This window comes from Sturnus vulgaris, chromosome 2 (genome assembly GCF_052056855.1).
Source record: "Sturnus vulgaris isolate bStuVul1 chromosome 2, bStuVul1.hap1, whole genome shotgun sequence".
NCBI lineage: Eukaryota > Metazoa > Chordata > Aves > Passeriformes > Sturnidae > Sturnus > Sturnus vulgaris.
The window spans coordinates 75,547,594-75,561,619 of NC_142244.1; the positions used below are offsets into that span (position 1 = coordinate 75,547,594).

At 35.7% G+C, this 14,026-nt stretch overlaps 1 long non-coding RNA gene across 1 annotated transcript; it reads right to left on the bottom strand.

The window, feature by feature from the left end:
• Positions 1–490: 490 nt before the first annotated feature.
• Positions 491–13,235, bottom strand: LOC148224857 (uncharacterized). Its single transcript, XR_015801559.1, has 3 exons — positions 12,874–13,235; positions 12,560–12,617; positions 491–11,603 (listed from the first exon to the last, which is right to left on the bottom strand). It is a non-coding gene; the product is annotated as an uncharacterized LOC148224857 (long non-coding RNA).
• Positions 13,236–14,026: the final 791 nt, after the last annotated feature.

Consider the following 14,026-nt stretch of genomic DNA (forward strand, 5'->3'; position numbering starts at 1 on the left):
ATTTGAAAGATTTTTAACTGACTACTCTAAATGGAAAAATAAAAATAAATAAATAAATAAACAAATAAATAAATAAATAAACAAATAAAAGGAAACTATTAGATGTATAGATCCATGACTGACCTTCTAGAATATAAAAGCCTAGCCTGCTACACATAGTGCTTTCTCTGAGTAAGAAGTGTGATTTTGAAACCTGCCAGTTTGAAGGGACAGTTAAAATCATATTATCAAGTTCTTAGGTCATAATTTCTTATCACTGAACTTCTGTATGAAAGGAGTAGTCTCACCACATTTTACAACAAACTAGAATGATATGGGTGGTATACTCTTTCTGGAATATTCCTTGAATAAGACCTATGTGACAAATCAGCCAAATACTCTGTTTTTAATGACCTGTAGACCCAGTAATTTAGTATTAAATTACAGAGGAACTTAGAATCACAGTCAGAGAAAAACAAAAATAAAAACAAAAACTATAAATCTCAAGATATTAAGCGTATAAAATATGTTTTATTTAATAAAATAAATATATGATTTATGACAGAATCAAGTCTTATTGGATGTTTTACGAAGAAACCAGAATAATGCCACAATCAACAGACTAGCAACAACAGAATAACAAGAATAAACAAAGTAAAATTCCTATCATCAGTTTTCAGAATATTGCAAGCATATAAAAAAAAAGCTACAGTGCTCCAGGCCAAAGTTCCTTGATATTAATTTAAAGCCTTTAGACTGAATATGCTGTGGGCCATTATTAAAGTCAGTGCCTATTTATAGCAATTGTTTTAAATAATTTTTCAATAGTTTTATAACTGATAAAACCATAGAGCTAACCTTACATTAGGTGTTTCCACCCTTCTAAGGATTAGTCCAAGTGCATTATCTGATTAAGATGTAAAGGGATGAGGTCAGGACAAGTTAACTGTAATGAGTCATAATGTTAAGGCTGTCAAGAGGAGATATTCCTCACTCTCTGAATTGGTATCATAATATCATAAGCATCATAGTATCTATTACCATTTATGTTGAAGGACATGACAAGACCTCTTACAAGATCTTTGTATGGTATGTATTAGGTAGTACATAATACATGAACATAGGGTACATCACTCATGCTAAAGAGTTAAATATTTGACCAAGACAGTTTCTGATTCTCCATGCTCCAAAAAGAAATTGACTGCAGAAAAGTTAGTAAGTCAAAAACAGCACTGGGAAAAAATTTCAGCAGAGCAATGAAGAGATTTGAAGTCACAAGCCGCTTTTAAGACATACAATTTCTCAGAAACCAAATGTGAATTTCTCATGTGCATTGTACTTCCTTTGGGAAATGTGAAGGATCAATGTAAGGCTAATTTACTCTTAAACAGGCTTGTTCTGAATTATAAGATATCATGGAATATTTTGATACGGGTTAAGAAAAAAATTTCTTTTTGCAGACTCACTCAGTCAAACATAATTTTTGTCTGTGTCAGAATCTTTTGTCCCTCAGAGTTGTTAATTCATCTAGTTTGTGATTAAAGACTTCCCACAGACACAATCTCAAACTCAATTTTTTTATTACTAACCTTTAAAGAGCATAACATAATAGTGCAGAACTTTCATGTAAGCTGCTTCTCTTAATTTCCTGAACTGAGGTTAGCAGCATGGATGCTTACTCATTTTTAGTGAGTTCTGGCATAGTCAAAAATAGATTCCTGAACCTGACTTTTTCCCATCTAGCTTTCAGCCCCTAAATGAGCTTGAAAATTATTTCAGATACTTACTTTCCCTGAGGGATAAAGGGACATAGTCAAGTGAAAGAAATAACTTTCTTGAGAGGCTGATTCAGATCTTAAGGAGGCTTTTAACACCTGTTTACCATTAAGTACAGGGACAGCCTAGAGCAGGTAAGCCTCCTTTAAATTATGCTCCAGTACCTACTTGTTGTGCTTGAATTTTTCCAGTAAGAACAGCTCATCTCCCACAGGAACAGTTTCTTGCCTCTTCAGGATTAGGTGTCACAGAAGGCTCTTCTGAGTGGAACTGTCTTCATTTATATTCTGAGATGTCTGAAGTCCACCTCAGCCCCCTTTAAGCATGCAAGTCCCTAAAGTTATCCACAAGTTTATCTCAATATATTATTTATTATAGGAGTTCACTGAAGCTCTAACTTTTGAATCTGTTGTTATCAACAAACTTCTACTGGAATTTATGTAAAAAGAAAGGAAATAAATTACAATGACAACAATAAACACCATGTGATGCATTTTCTTAGGTGCTAATTTATCTAATGTACATGTTGGATCTTTAAGCAATCTCTTTAAAGCCTTGGCAGTCTGTAAACTAGCAGCTTGAATTAACAGCTTTATTCATGAAAACAATTGAAAGAATCCTATCCTTAGTGGAAGAGTATTCAAGGCAATAAATAAGTCAGGTGTGTAAAGGATGAAGAAAAATTGTATGAAATTATCAGACTTACTTCTTATATAGGATAATATATAAAGGTATATTTCTGGCATGCAAATCTTATTCCTACTTGCAAAAAATAAAAAAAGGAATTAAATAATAATAAAATAATTTGGATAATAGCTGGGGGGTTTTTGCAAAGCAAGAAGATTCATTACTTTTTACTCTACATAAGTAATATATTTGATATTCAGAAATACAGTCTTTATTTGAGAAAGTATATGTAAGCAGCAGTATCTGTAGAAAGTATATGTAAGCAGTAGGATATGTTGAATGGCTAGAGATTATATACTTGTCATATCAAGAAGGGTCAGAAGGTTGTTCACGATTGTACTACATTCCTCCAGCTAGGAATTTGGAATGAAGATAACACATGGGACACACAAGTCAATTAAATCAGTTTTTGTCAAAAGGAGGAATGCAAAAACAAAATAAAAGGTCTATGTTTTACAGTAGCATTCTGAGTGTTAGTGTAGCAAATTAAACTGTGGCAGTCAGCAGTCAGCACTGATAAATCACATGTAGTTATTGTTCTGAATAATCTGTCACATCTACAAATATCATAGGCAAGGGATGACAACATTTTTCTGTATTTTTTATCCTTTGCCTTCAGCATAACAAAGACAGTTATTCCATTTCATCTTGGGTGTGAAGGTTAACCACTGAGCTCTATTAAGTGTGTGCAAACAAAAAGAAATCCTGGTAAAAATGCTATTAAGAACAAAGGAATATGTGATGAAAGGAAATAAAATACAAATTAATTCGCTCATTTAATTAAATATAATTTGTCGAATAAACAGGGATTTCTATTATAGGAATATGTAAGCACAAAGCAAGGACACTGATTTCCTATAATGGCATCTACGTGAGATTTTAACCAATGTATAACAGCGAAAAAGGAAATAGACAAAAAACCGTTTCTGACAAAAAGGTCTGCCATCACATCAACCCTGACAGCTGTTCCATAATCCATATATTCATGCATGTCAATCTAACAGAAACACAAATAGGAAATATATATTATTACAGATACAACTAGATCAAATGAACTTGGTTGTACAGAAATTTTCATAAGCACTTGCTAGCAACAATATGAAATAATTTTTGAACAAGAATTTAGGGGTTTTTTTTCCTGTAATATTGTTTTTAAAAGAAATTTGTTAATGCCAGTCTGAATTTTGACACAATATCCACCTCATGATAACCAGGATTATATTTCCCAGAAAGTCCCATCTATGTCAGTAAGACTACAGTTGACATAAAGTTTAAACATGTTTTTATCTCCTTACAGTTATATTCAGTCAGTTTTATACATTGACTGACCATTCACCAAGTATGTATTAAGCCCACTTGATTTTAAGTAACAGGCACTAAGTTAAATGCATTACATTCCCTCAATTGGTAGAGAGGGACATGTATTTAGAGAAGACTTCAGGTAATTAGAATAATCCTTGAGAGAGGCCCATCTCACATCACTGTCTATAGGACAGTATTTAAGATGAATTTGCCCTGATTTAGACACCATGCATGGTTGCCTAGTAAGACTATTTCAAAACATGGTACCCATCTGCCTTTAAAAAGTAACTTTCATTTTTATAAAGCTATGAAAATATTTCTTACTTTTCCTACAGTAGTTGGGAAATTGTTCAAGTGGAAGGAATTTATTTAAATTTCATTTAATACTGCATCAATGCATTTCAGAAGTAGGTAACATTTTGGAAATGTAGACAGCTTCTTAAGAAATCTTGAAGCTTTCAGAATCTATATAAACTTCAAATGCTAAAGTTCATCCTAGGCAAGGTAGACTTCATGATTTAGGCATTTATATTCTTATTTACTAAAATTCTTCATTGCAACAATTTTCAGCAATACATTTGCATAAAAAATTAAAAAGGACTGAAGCAAGACATAAAAGGACATCAAATATTTCCAACATTTTACTATATTGGGAGTCTGATCCATATTCTGGATGAGATACTGGAGCTCTGAGAAATTAATTAATTTAATAAGGTATTCAACATTCCATATGCTTCAATTCAGTTAACTGATCTTATTTTTGTTCCATTCCTGAAATAAAGACTGGGGATAATATTCCCTTTCACCTCTCTTTCATCTGCTTTTTCTACTGTGGCTTCAAATTTACAGGTAGCCAAGTACAGTTAAGTAATTTCTCACTATTCAGTTAGCATTGGATGTCAATAAGACTGACATTCTTGCTCCAAATTATCTTCTCTAAGTCACAGGCTATAGAACAACACTAAGGATTGATGCTACCTGATCAGATATGTCTAGAGGAGAATGCCATTTGCAGCTCCTGGGTACCGTCATAAGAGCAATAAACATAAAACATAGTAAAACCCCATGTGGCTTTCTACTTAAGCTTTGTAGGATGTTTATGTTCCTCAGGGATATGTATAGAAATCTAGAGCTGAAATTATATTAAGGCATAACTTTCACACCACCTCTATGCAGAGATAAACTACTCTTTAGATTTTTTTCCTCTGAAGATTCTAACTCTATACTGACTGATCTTTACCAAAGGGTGTGAGAAGGTTCTTGGTGTATTATAATTTATATAGTTTGCATTATATAAACAATGCTTGCAGGGCATTTTTATATTTTTAAGTAAAGTGTATGAATGAATGAATTTGTTTTCTTTTTGTTCAATATAATGTATCTTTAGTGTCTTGCAAGATATATTTATGCTTTATATAGGGCGCATATACTATACAAAATTCTATGATATATATCACTACCATTTTTCATTGAAACTCATAGCTACACTGCATTACTCAGTTATTAGTGATTATAAAACACAGATTCTTATTTGTGTTTTCCACTTGTCTACAATAATATTTAATATTCCTTGCTTACAAATATGTTCTATTTCTTCATATTGAATGATAAAGCACCAGTTCTTCTCCTTCCATTGCCTAAAAAGTTGTAAGTGCTAGATACTCAAAGTAGCCTAATCTCAGCCTCTCAGTGGTATGAAGACTATGGGTACCCACCACAGTATCTTTAAAGAGAGGTTTTCTTGTGTTTTTTAATAAATTTGTCCCATAGCTTTTTTGGTCTGTCAAAACTAAGTTTTGTCAACTGAGGAGATATACTTAAATTTAACTTAATTTAAAATAGACAAGTGGAAATTCAAAACAAATACTGGATTATCATACTGGTGTTGAAGCACACAAGGTTAATAATAAGCTATGTTTCATTAACGTATTCACCAATGCATAGGTTTTCAGTGCAGTGGACTTGGAAGTCTCTCACTCTTGTGTTAGAGGACTATGGGCTGAAATTTTAAACCAAGACCATGACTCCCTTAAAACCAGTAGAGACATTCCAACCAAAATTATGTTGATAGTAAATACCTTTAAAATAAAACCTTTTTCCATAATTCCAAATTCTTAGATTATGTGTGATACAGAAGTCCAGAAGTAAAATGCTGAACAATGCTGACATTCCCAATAAAGAGCTAATGTTCTCTACAAGTTCAAAAGAAGTAAGCTTGGAATTATGGGTTCAGAAAACTAGCTTTTCCCAAGTCATGGTTTGAATGGTATTGAGAAGGATGAAAGCTTGTTTGTTTGCTTGCTTGTCTTTTAAGTAAAGGTCTGTATTTTGAAAAAGAGAACACATTACTCAACAACCCTGTTTTCCGGACAATATCAGTATAATCCTGCTCTCATTGTACATGCAGCCTTTTGATGTCAGAGAAAATGATTATTTAATACTCTGAGGTGTCTGTTCAAGTATCCTATTTATTATAAAAGAAAGAAAACATCTCTTTTAATTTTTACCTTTTTTGGGGGATTTTTGTTATTATCACTATTAGGCAATCATTATAATTTTAAAAGCTTTCCTGTCATAATAGACTGCTGACTTTGATTAAACAACTGTCCCACTAGAAAAATGTTGTATAACATTTAATAGCCACTTGATTATCAAAAGAATTGGGGTCTAAACCACACTATTTTCCATTACTAGCAATCTATTTAAACATTAATTGTAAGGGTTAGAGGGATGTACAATCCATCAAAGGCTCTTAATTCTTGAAATATCTCATTTATCAAGATGTTCTAGAGAAGCTGACCACAGTACGCGTTTCTTCATCACTCTTTGACATATATAATTAATTGTGTTTACTATGTGAAAATCCATTTTTTATACCCAAATGGTATGAATAATTTTAAGATTATAATAAATTTACCAATTATAAAACATACTGAAATGTTTTCAAAAGACTTTTTCTGGTTTATATTTATATATAAACACATTATATCAAAAAGACTATGAAATATGTAACAGCACATTATCATCCATTTTTTCTTTTCAAAAAAGTTTCTTCTGAAATATAACTGCACAATCATGAACCCACTCATATTTTCTCTTCAGTAATATGCATGACAGTCGTCAAACAGAACTCAAAACCATGAAGGAAGTTTACTATCATCTTTTCTGGTCCTCCTGCTCAAGTTCTCCTCCTCCTTGAGTTAATGTTTCCATCAGAATTTTCCTGCACACATATAGGGACACCTAGTGGCAGAAACTGATGAGAACTCCCCTCTAGGAAGACCTGGAGGAGCCACCAGTGGTATGAAATTCAGGTCACGCCAAGTAGCCAAAACATGCAAATTCAGCTCCCTCTGAGGCTTTTGCACTTTTACTTGAGCGAGTCTACTTACTTAAAAATACAAAACAAAACATTCCTCACTTTCCTTTAATACATCATAGCACAGTTATAGTGCCTCTTGGGTAAAATCGTAAAATAGTAGATTGATTTTTGATTATCACTTTGTAAATAAATTTTCATATTTAAGTAAGGACAAAGGTGGTAAGAATCAGCCTGTGAATGTATGTACATAAATATGTGAAACTGACACATGTATTATGGTTATATTTTTAAATATTTGTTAAAACATATGATGTAGAAATGCATAGGAGTAGCTATGTTTTCTTGAAAAAGTCAGATTAAGAATTTATATTTTTATCGTATTAATTACTGCATGTTCAAATAGGTTAAAAATTTATTTAAATGGCAGAACATAAAGCTAAGCACCTGTATACACTTAAAGTTATGCAAGGTGAACTTTACAAATAAATATATAAATAAATATAGTCTTACCTATCATTTACAGAGTCTACATCCAGTATTCAAAAACCATTAAGACCTCCAAAGTTCTTGCTGGGTACATTAATGTGCCTCAAGGATCAACATTTCTCACTGTATTTCTTGCAGCAATCTTTTTCAATGACATTAGGGATTGCATTAGTGCTGTTACTACTGAATCACCTGGAAGTCTAATTTATACATAATTCCCGATTTTCAATTTCTGACTTCCTCTGCTTTTGTTGCTTGTGAGGAACAGTTCATTAGACATTTCATGGGATGCTTAACTTCCCCAAAGTGAACAAGGAAGAGACAGGTCAGTCTCTGTGTTTGAGGGATAGTATACTGACCATATTCAAATTTCTGCTAACTAATGTGGTATAGAAATTTTAAGCCTGCTCCTTCTATTGGATGTTTTAACCATTAAGGCAAAAAACACCTGGTTATTCTCTGACTTTCTCCTGTTAAATCTGTTTAGCTTACTGTAAGAAAATTAAAGCAGAAATAAAAGAATAGCCTAATAGATTTAATTACCCCTATAATAGAATAGGATACCCCTGTATGTAAGGATGGTAATAAACGTCTTTTCCTACTCTACAACTTCCACCAGAAAAGCTAAGAAGCTATCCCAGAGGAAGTGTTCAGATCCAGAAGAAAAATCAGAATCCTTTTCTTTCAGTTATTATGGATAGATTAGGTACCTTACATTAGACATATCTGATATTAAATAATTTTAATTATTTGATAATTCTGGGTATAGCAAGGAGATAAGAGAAATGAAAAGTCAGAACTAATGTATAATGACAGAACAGTTTAGGAATTTTCAGAGCGATTTTTTGCAGTGTGCCACTTAATCCATGCCATGTCCTACAAAATGCTGAAAATTTAGCTAGCATTTTTGAGATAATGGAACTGAGCTGAATTTGATTTTCATAAGCAGTAATAGAAGCATATTGCTGAAAAGGACTATCTACATTTCTACATCTTCACAATTAAGAGTTACAATATACTAAATATTTAGTTAAAATAAAAAAAAAACAAACCAAACCCAACAACAACAAAGCCAAACAAAAAAAACAAACAAAAAACCCCCAAAACCCAAACAAACAAACAGAAAAAAACAAAAACAAAACAAAAAAAAGTGAGATCTACAGAACTTTTAGTCTAGATGGTACTACCCACTGACTCAAAACCTTTAATTTGCAGTAAAGAACAAAAGTCAAACCTCATATCTTCCTCGGGGAAAAAGTAAAAAGGGAGGAAGAAGAGAAAAAAGGGCACTGTCAATGGTCTGTGGAGACCCCCTCAATAGGAGGAAATATGTTAGTAATTCTTTGCAGAATGTTCTAGGAGTTACAACCTGTCCCACTATATAAAGCAGAACAAAAGAAAGAAAGAAATTAACATAACTGAGAATCTAAATTATACAATAAAGGGAGAAAACATCCTACCTGACCCAAGAGCCTGCAGTAAGCCCTCAGGCAGAGAAGAAATACAGTATAAGTGTAGAAAAAACACATTCCAACTTCTTCAAAAAGCCCTTTCCTTTCCAACTTGCCACAAATGTCCCTTTTCTAATAGGAACTGTCCCATTCAATTACACTGGTTTTTTTTTTTCAAGTTCTATTTTAAAAAAGTTTGTTGGCCTGATTACCTATTTGGGAGACCTTTCCAGTCTTCAACAGTCAGTAAAAGTCCTCCCTTTCCTACGTTTTATAATCAATACATAAGCATTTGGTGGCATGCCAACATCCCTCTCCAGTTCAAATAAATTCTGATTTGGGTTTTGGGGTTTTTTTAGCATTTAACTGAAAATGCGTTTGTAAGGACTCATATGTCCTTTTGATATCTATTTGGCTATGCATTCCTTTTTCTTTTTTTTAAAATCTCTCTTCCATAGACACATTTTCCATGCCCTAATTACCATAATTTCTTCCTGATCTTTAGACGCCTTTTTAGTATATTCTTTGAATGTATGACTAGAACCATGCACAATGCACCAGGAATTAATGAAAAAGCACATTCTTTACAATACTAATAATGCTGTCTTAGCTATTATGATATCCTGCCTAATACATCATAGAATCATATTTTTCTTTTCTCTTTATATAAGCACTTCATTTATAATAGCAACCTATAACTCCTTCCTGATTGACTACTAGCTTTAAATTTCTGGAATTTTTATAGACTTGGATCTTTCCAGTTTATAGCAAAAGTCTTAATTTATGTGTTTGTAGAATATATTAATCAATTTCACACTATTTTTATTAGCTTACACCAAAAGAAAGCAATATATAGACACACATGAATTTAGAAATACTGACATGTTAAAATGTAGACAATAAGAATAAAATTGTAAAATAATTACATAGTATATATGTGTGTATATATATGTGTATTTGCACATATATGTATCTCAACGCACCTGTTTCTCAGAAAGACCTCTAATTTTGTCTAAAAATTCTGTCCAGACTTACCTTATACCTTTAAATCAGCACTTCGTGTATTACAAAGGAGCTGATCCTCTCAATATTTTAGGACATAAAACTGCTGGACCAAATGCTTGTGCCATGACACACTGAGAATGTGATTTCTCTCACTCTATTCCTGCTTTCTGTAGATATCAAAATTTACATATATTCTTACCAGAAACAGAGGCAACTTTGCTGGTACCTATTTAGTCTGGGCCTACTTTATTCTTAATGTCCACCCCATCCTTTAACAACCATCCCACTTCTTAAGTTCTCATTTTATTTACATTACTTAAGAAGTTTTTACTCTATTTCAGATTTCTGTGCAAGTTGTGGTTTAACAAGGCTTCTGAACATTCTCAGTTTGGTTTAATGCCTTCTAATTATTGATGCAGATTTCTTCTTACTAACCAATATCTCTTTTTCATTCTCTTTAGGTTTTGTGCTTACCCTTAATAACTTGCTTAAGGCATTTACCTTCAGGAATTCTTTCTCATTCCAGTTTAGATGGGCTATTACGTTTCTCTCCTTCTCCTCCACTGTAAAAGTTCAATAATATTTGCTTCTTTTTACATAAAGTAGCATCTTATGTATCTGAATTCTCTTATCTGAATTCTTCTTCCAGTACTCACTGAAGTTTTTTATTTCTGAAACAATGGACTGCAGTTACAGATCCTTCACATTCTTCTGTCTTGAAACTTCACATGAAGTAGAAAAGCCCTAAATCACTGTATTTCAGATTCTTTTTTATCATTAGTATCCTGCAGATCCTATAATTTACAAAAACTTCGTCTAAATTTTCCTTGTCTCTTGCTTGCTCAATAGCTATTCCATAAAAGAAGCTATCCTCTATGGTGCTCAAATTCATGTCATCCCCAGCAACATTGGTTGAACTTTTGCTGATGCTTGCCTGTAAGAACTCACACAAATCTGCATGATCACACAATCTCAGCTTTGGCTTTATTTTCCCCCATATTTGTAGGCATTCTTTTCCAGCTCCAATCTGTACCAGCAGATTCATAATAGATTGCATCCCTATTAAGTATTTTTTTCTACCCTTTGCTCAATGATTTTCATTCAAGTGGGCGCTATCTCATCTTCACCCTCAAATTTAACATTTTTATTGCACTACTGTTAACAGCCTTCACTACTTGACATGTTTTAGTGCATCAAAATGAAATTATTTCAACGCTGTCCTTCATGAAGAGTGTCTATCCTTCTGTTCCAAGATATTTCATTCAACAACTTTGGAATCTCCGAATTTCAGTTTTTCCATGTCCGATTCCCCATGCTAGATCAACTTCCTGCCAATGTTATAAATTGAAGTACTACAGAAAGAGGGTAGACCTGAACACTTACAAGTTGTACATATAATGCATGTATGCCTCATATGCTTTTGTTGAACTATCTTTACTCTTGCTCCATCCTCAATCAGGTCCCTCTGCTTGTATTCCATATGAAGATTATATGAATTATTTCCAACTTTCCGCCTGAGTATTTCAGTTTAAAGCAGTTTAGGATTTCCCAGTTTAATGAAAAGCAGGTGAAAAATAAATCAGCAAAAGGCAACACTGTAATTAAAAAAAAAAAATCACAAATTTAGTGTCATTTACTGTTTGATGGTTTTGCTTTGGTTTAAAATTATAGTGCCAGTTCAAATATTTAGATATAACTTTTCACTGCCAGAAATACTATTGAACTAAGAAAAAGAATGGATGGAACAACACCATGATAGTTCTACACTAAAAACTATTTAAATTTCCCACATCTAAAACCATCTAGCAGTCTAACAACTTGGAATTAAGATTGTATTAAATCAGATTTTCTACTTATTATGCTTTTTAATATCTCACTAGTACAGGATCAGAAAAATTAAACTGAAATATACATACATGTTGACTTTAACATGATAGCTTTTACCATGCTTTCAGACTTATGAAATGTCAACTTCTCCAAAATAGTTTCAAGAAGGACTTAAGCTCAGCCTAGCTAACAAGGTTATGTAAAATATCTTTCTCTGTTATGAATAAAAAAGTATTTATGTGTGTCTAATTTTGTGTCAGAGAGAAAAATAGCATAGAAATACAGTCAGATGCTATAAATATGATAGGCCTAAAAAAATGTAAGTATATGCATAGAATCCCATCTCTTCAAAATGCAGAATTATTAATTCAAAGGAAGAATATTTTTCAAAAATAGTGAGGCCATAAGAAACGACTGTAAGACATCTCCGTTTAGTACATGTGATTTTTTTTTTGTTCCACTATCATAAATTCCATGTTGCATATTAGAAAAGCTTAAAAGACTGCATATAGGGGGGGAAAAAAAGTGCATAAGGTGTGGTTTGGTATTTTTCCCTGACTGAAAGTGGCACCTTGGAACACAATCTAAAGTCATTCAAACCCATCCACTGAATTAACTGGGTTTGCATGGAAACAGGAAAGTCAGTGATCCTTTAAGAATGTAAGTAAATAATTTGTCCCACCGAGAAGATTTCCAAGAGCTTCTACAAGGTCAGGAAAATTACCTGGTCCATATAAGAAATTTGTCTTCCATCCAAATACCAGATCTTGCTTATTTCAGGCCTAGGGAAACAAGATTTGAGTCACACTCCTTTTATGTTTGCAGAGAAGATGAATATGCTTTTAAGGGAAGACTAAGCATCACAAAAAAAGAAGATTTTTTAAAAATAATTTTTGGGTTTAGCATATTGGGATGTTATGAGTTAACAGAGTTCTGGTGAAGATACAGATGTGCAGAAATGACATACCACAGACAGTGTATTGCTCAATGCTTAGACTCGTACAGGAAAAACAGAGGGACAAATACATCTAGCATTACCTTTGAGTAAAGCTGGATTCCAACCTCTGTGGTGTGCACATGGGGTGTCCTCCATGTGTTCCTGTCTGCATAACACCGACTAGATTTACGTACTGCAATCTAGACAGCACATAACAGCAATTAATGCACAAATGCGAACACGTGCACATCTTTTCACGTATGCAATTACAACGCCTTCTTTCTAACTTTTTTTTTTTTTTAAGATCATCAAAACACGCAATTTTGCCGAAAATAAAACCCGAAATTTAATCGGACAAAACCATCCCCAGAGCTACAGGCAGCCTTGGCACCGAAAGCCCTTCTGTGGTCCGCACGCACAGCTAACAGGGGCGGCTATCCCGCCGGGAGCGAAGGGAGCGCGCCCGTGGCGGGGCCGCCTCCCCCGCGCCCGCTCCGGCCGCGCCGCCCGAGCCGGGGGCAGCGCCCGCGCCCGCCCCATCCGCCGCCCTGCGCTGCCACCTGCCGGCGGCGGGAGGCGCCGCACCGCGCCGCGCGGGAGCCCAGGAGCGCGGCCGGCTCCGCGGGCCCCGGCGCTGCCCGGGGAGCGGCCAGAGAGTCTCTAAGATGCTGTTGTTGTACCCGTGCCCCAGCTCCGTCCGCGACCCGCGGCTAGGGTGGGCAGAGGAGAAAAGGGAAACCGAACGGCTCCGACACACGCCGGCGACCCCGATGTCGAAGAACGCGCGTAGCGAAACCCGACACTTTGTTTCACCGCGACCACCCAATTCCCCGCGGTCTCCGCGAACGCAGCGGAGGCTCCGCACAGCGAGCAGCGCCAGCGGCGACCGCCGGGCCACCTGCTCCCGCCGCCTCCCTCGCCGCAGCTCCGCTCCGCGCCGCCCGGCCGCGGCCAGCGAGCGCTGCGGGACGGCTGCGGACCGCCGCCCGCGAGCTGCGGGGAGCGGCAGCGGCGTCCAGAGCGGCGGCGGAGCGCGGGGAAAGTTGGCCCGCGCTGGCGAAAGTGCGAGCGCAGCCTCGGTGTGCGTGGGGCGGAGGAGTGGCGGGGCGGGCGCGCCGCGCTCGTATCGGCATGTGTGTGCCCGTGCGCTGGGTGCCCGTGCCGGCGGGCTGCGCGACGCCCCACGGGGCCGGCTGCCGCCGCCGCGCCGTCACCCGGGGACACCCGCCCCGCAGCGCGGCCCTCCCGCGGCCC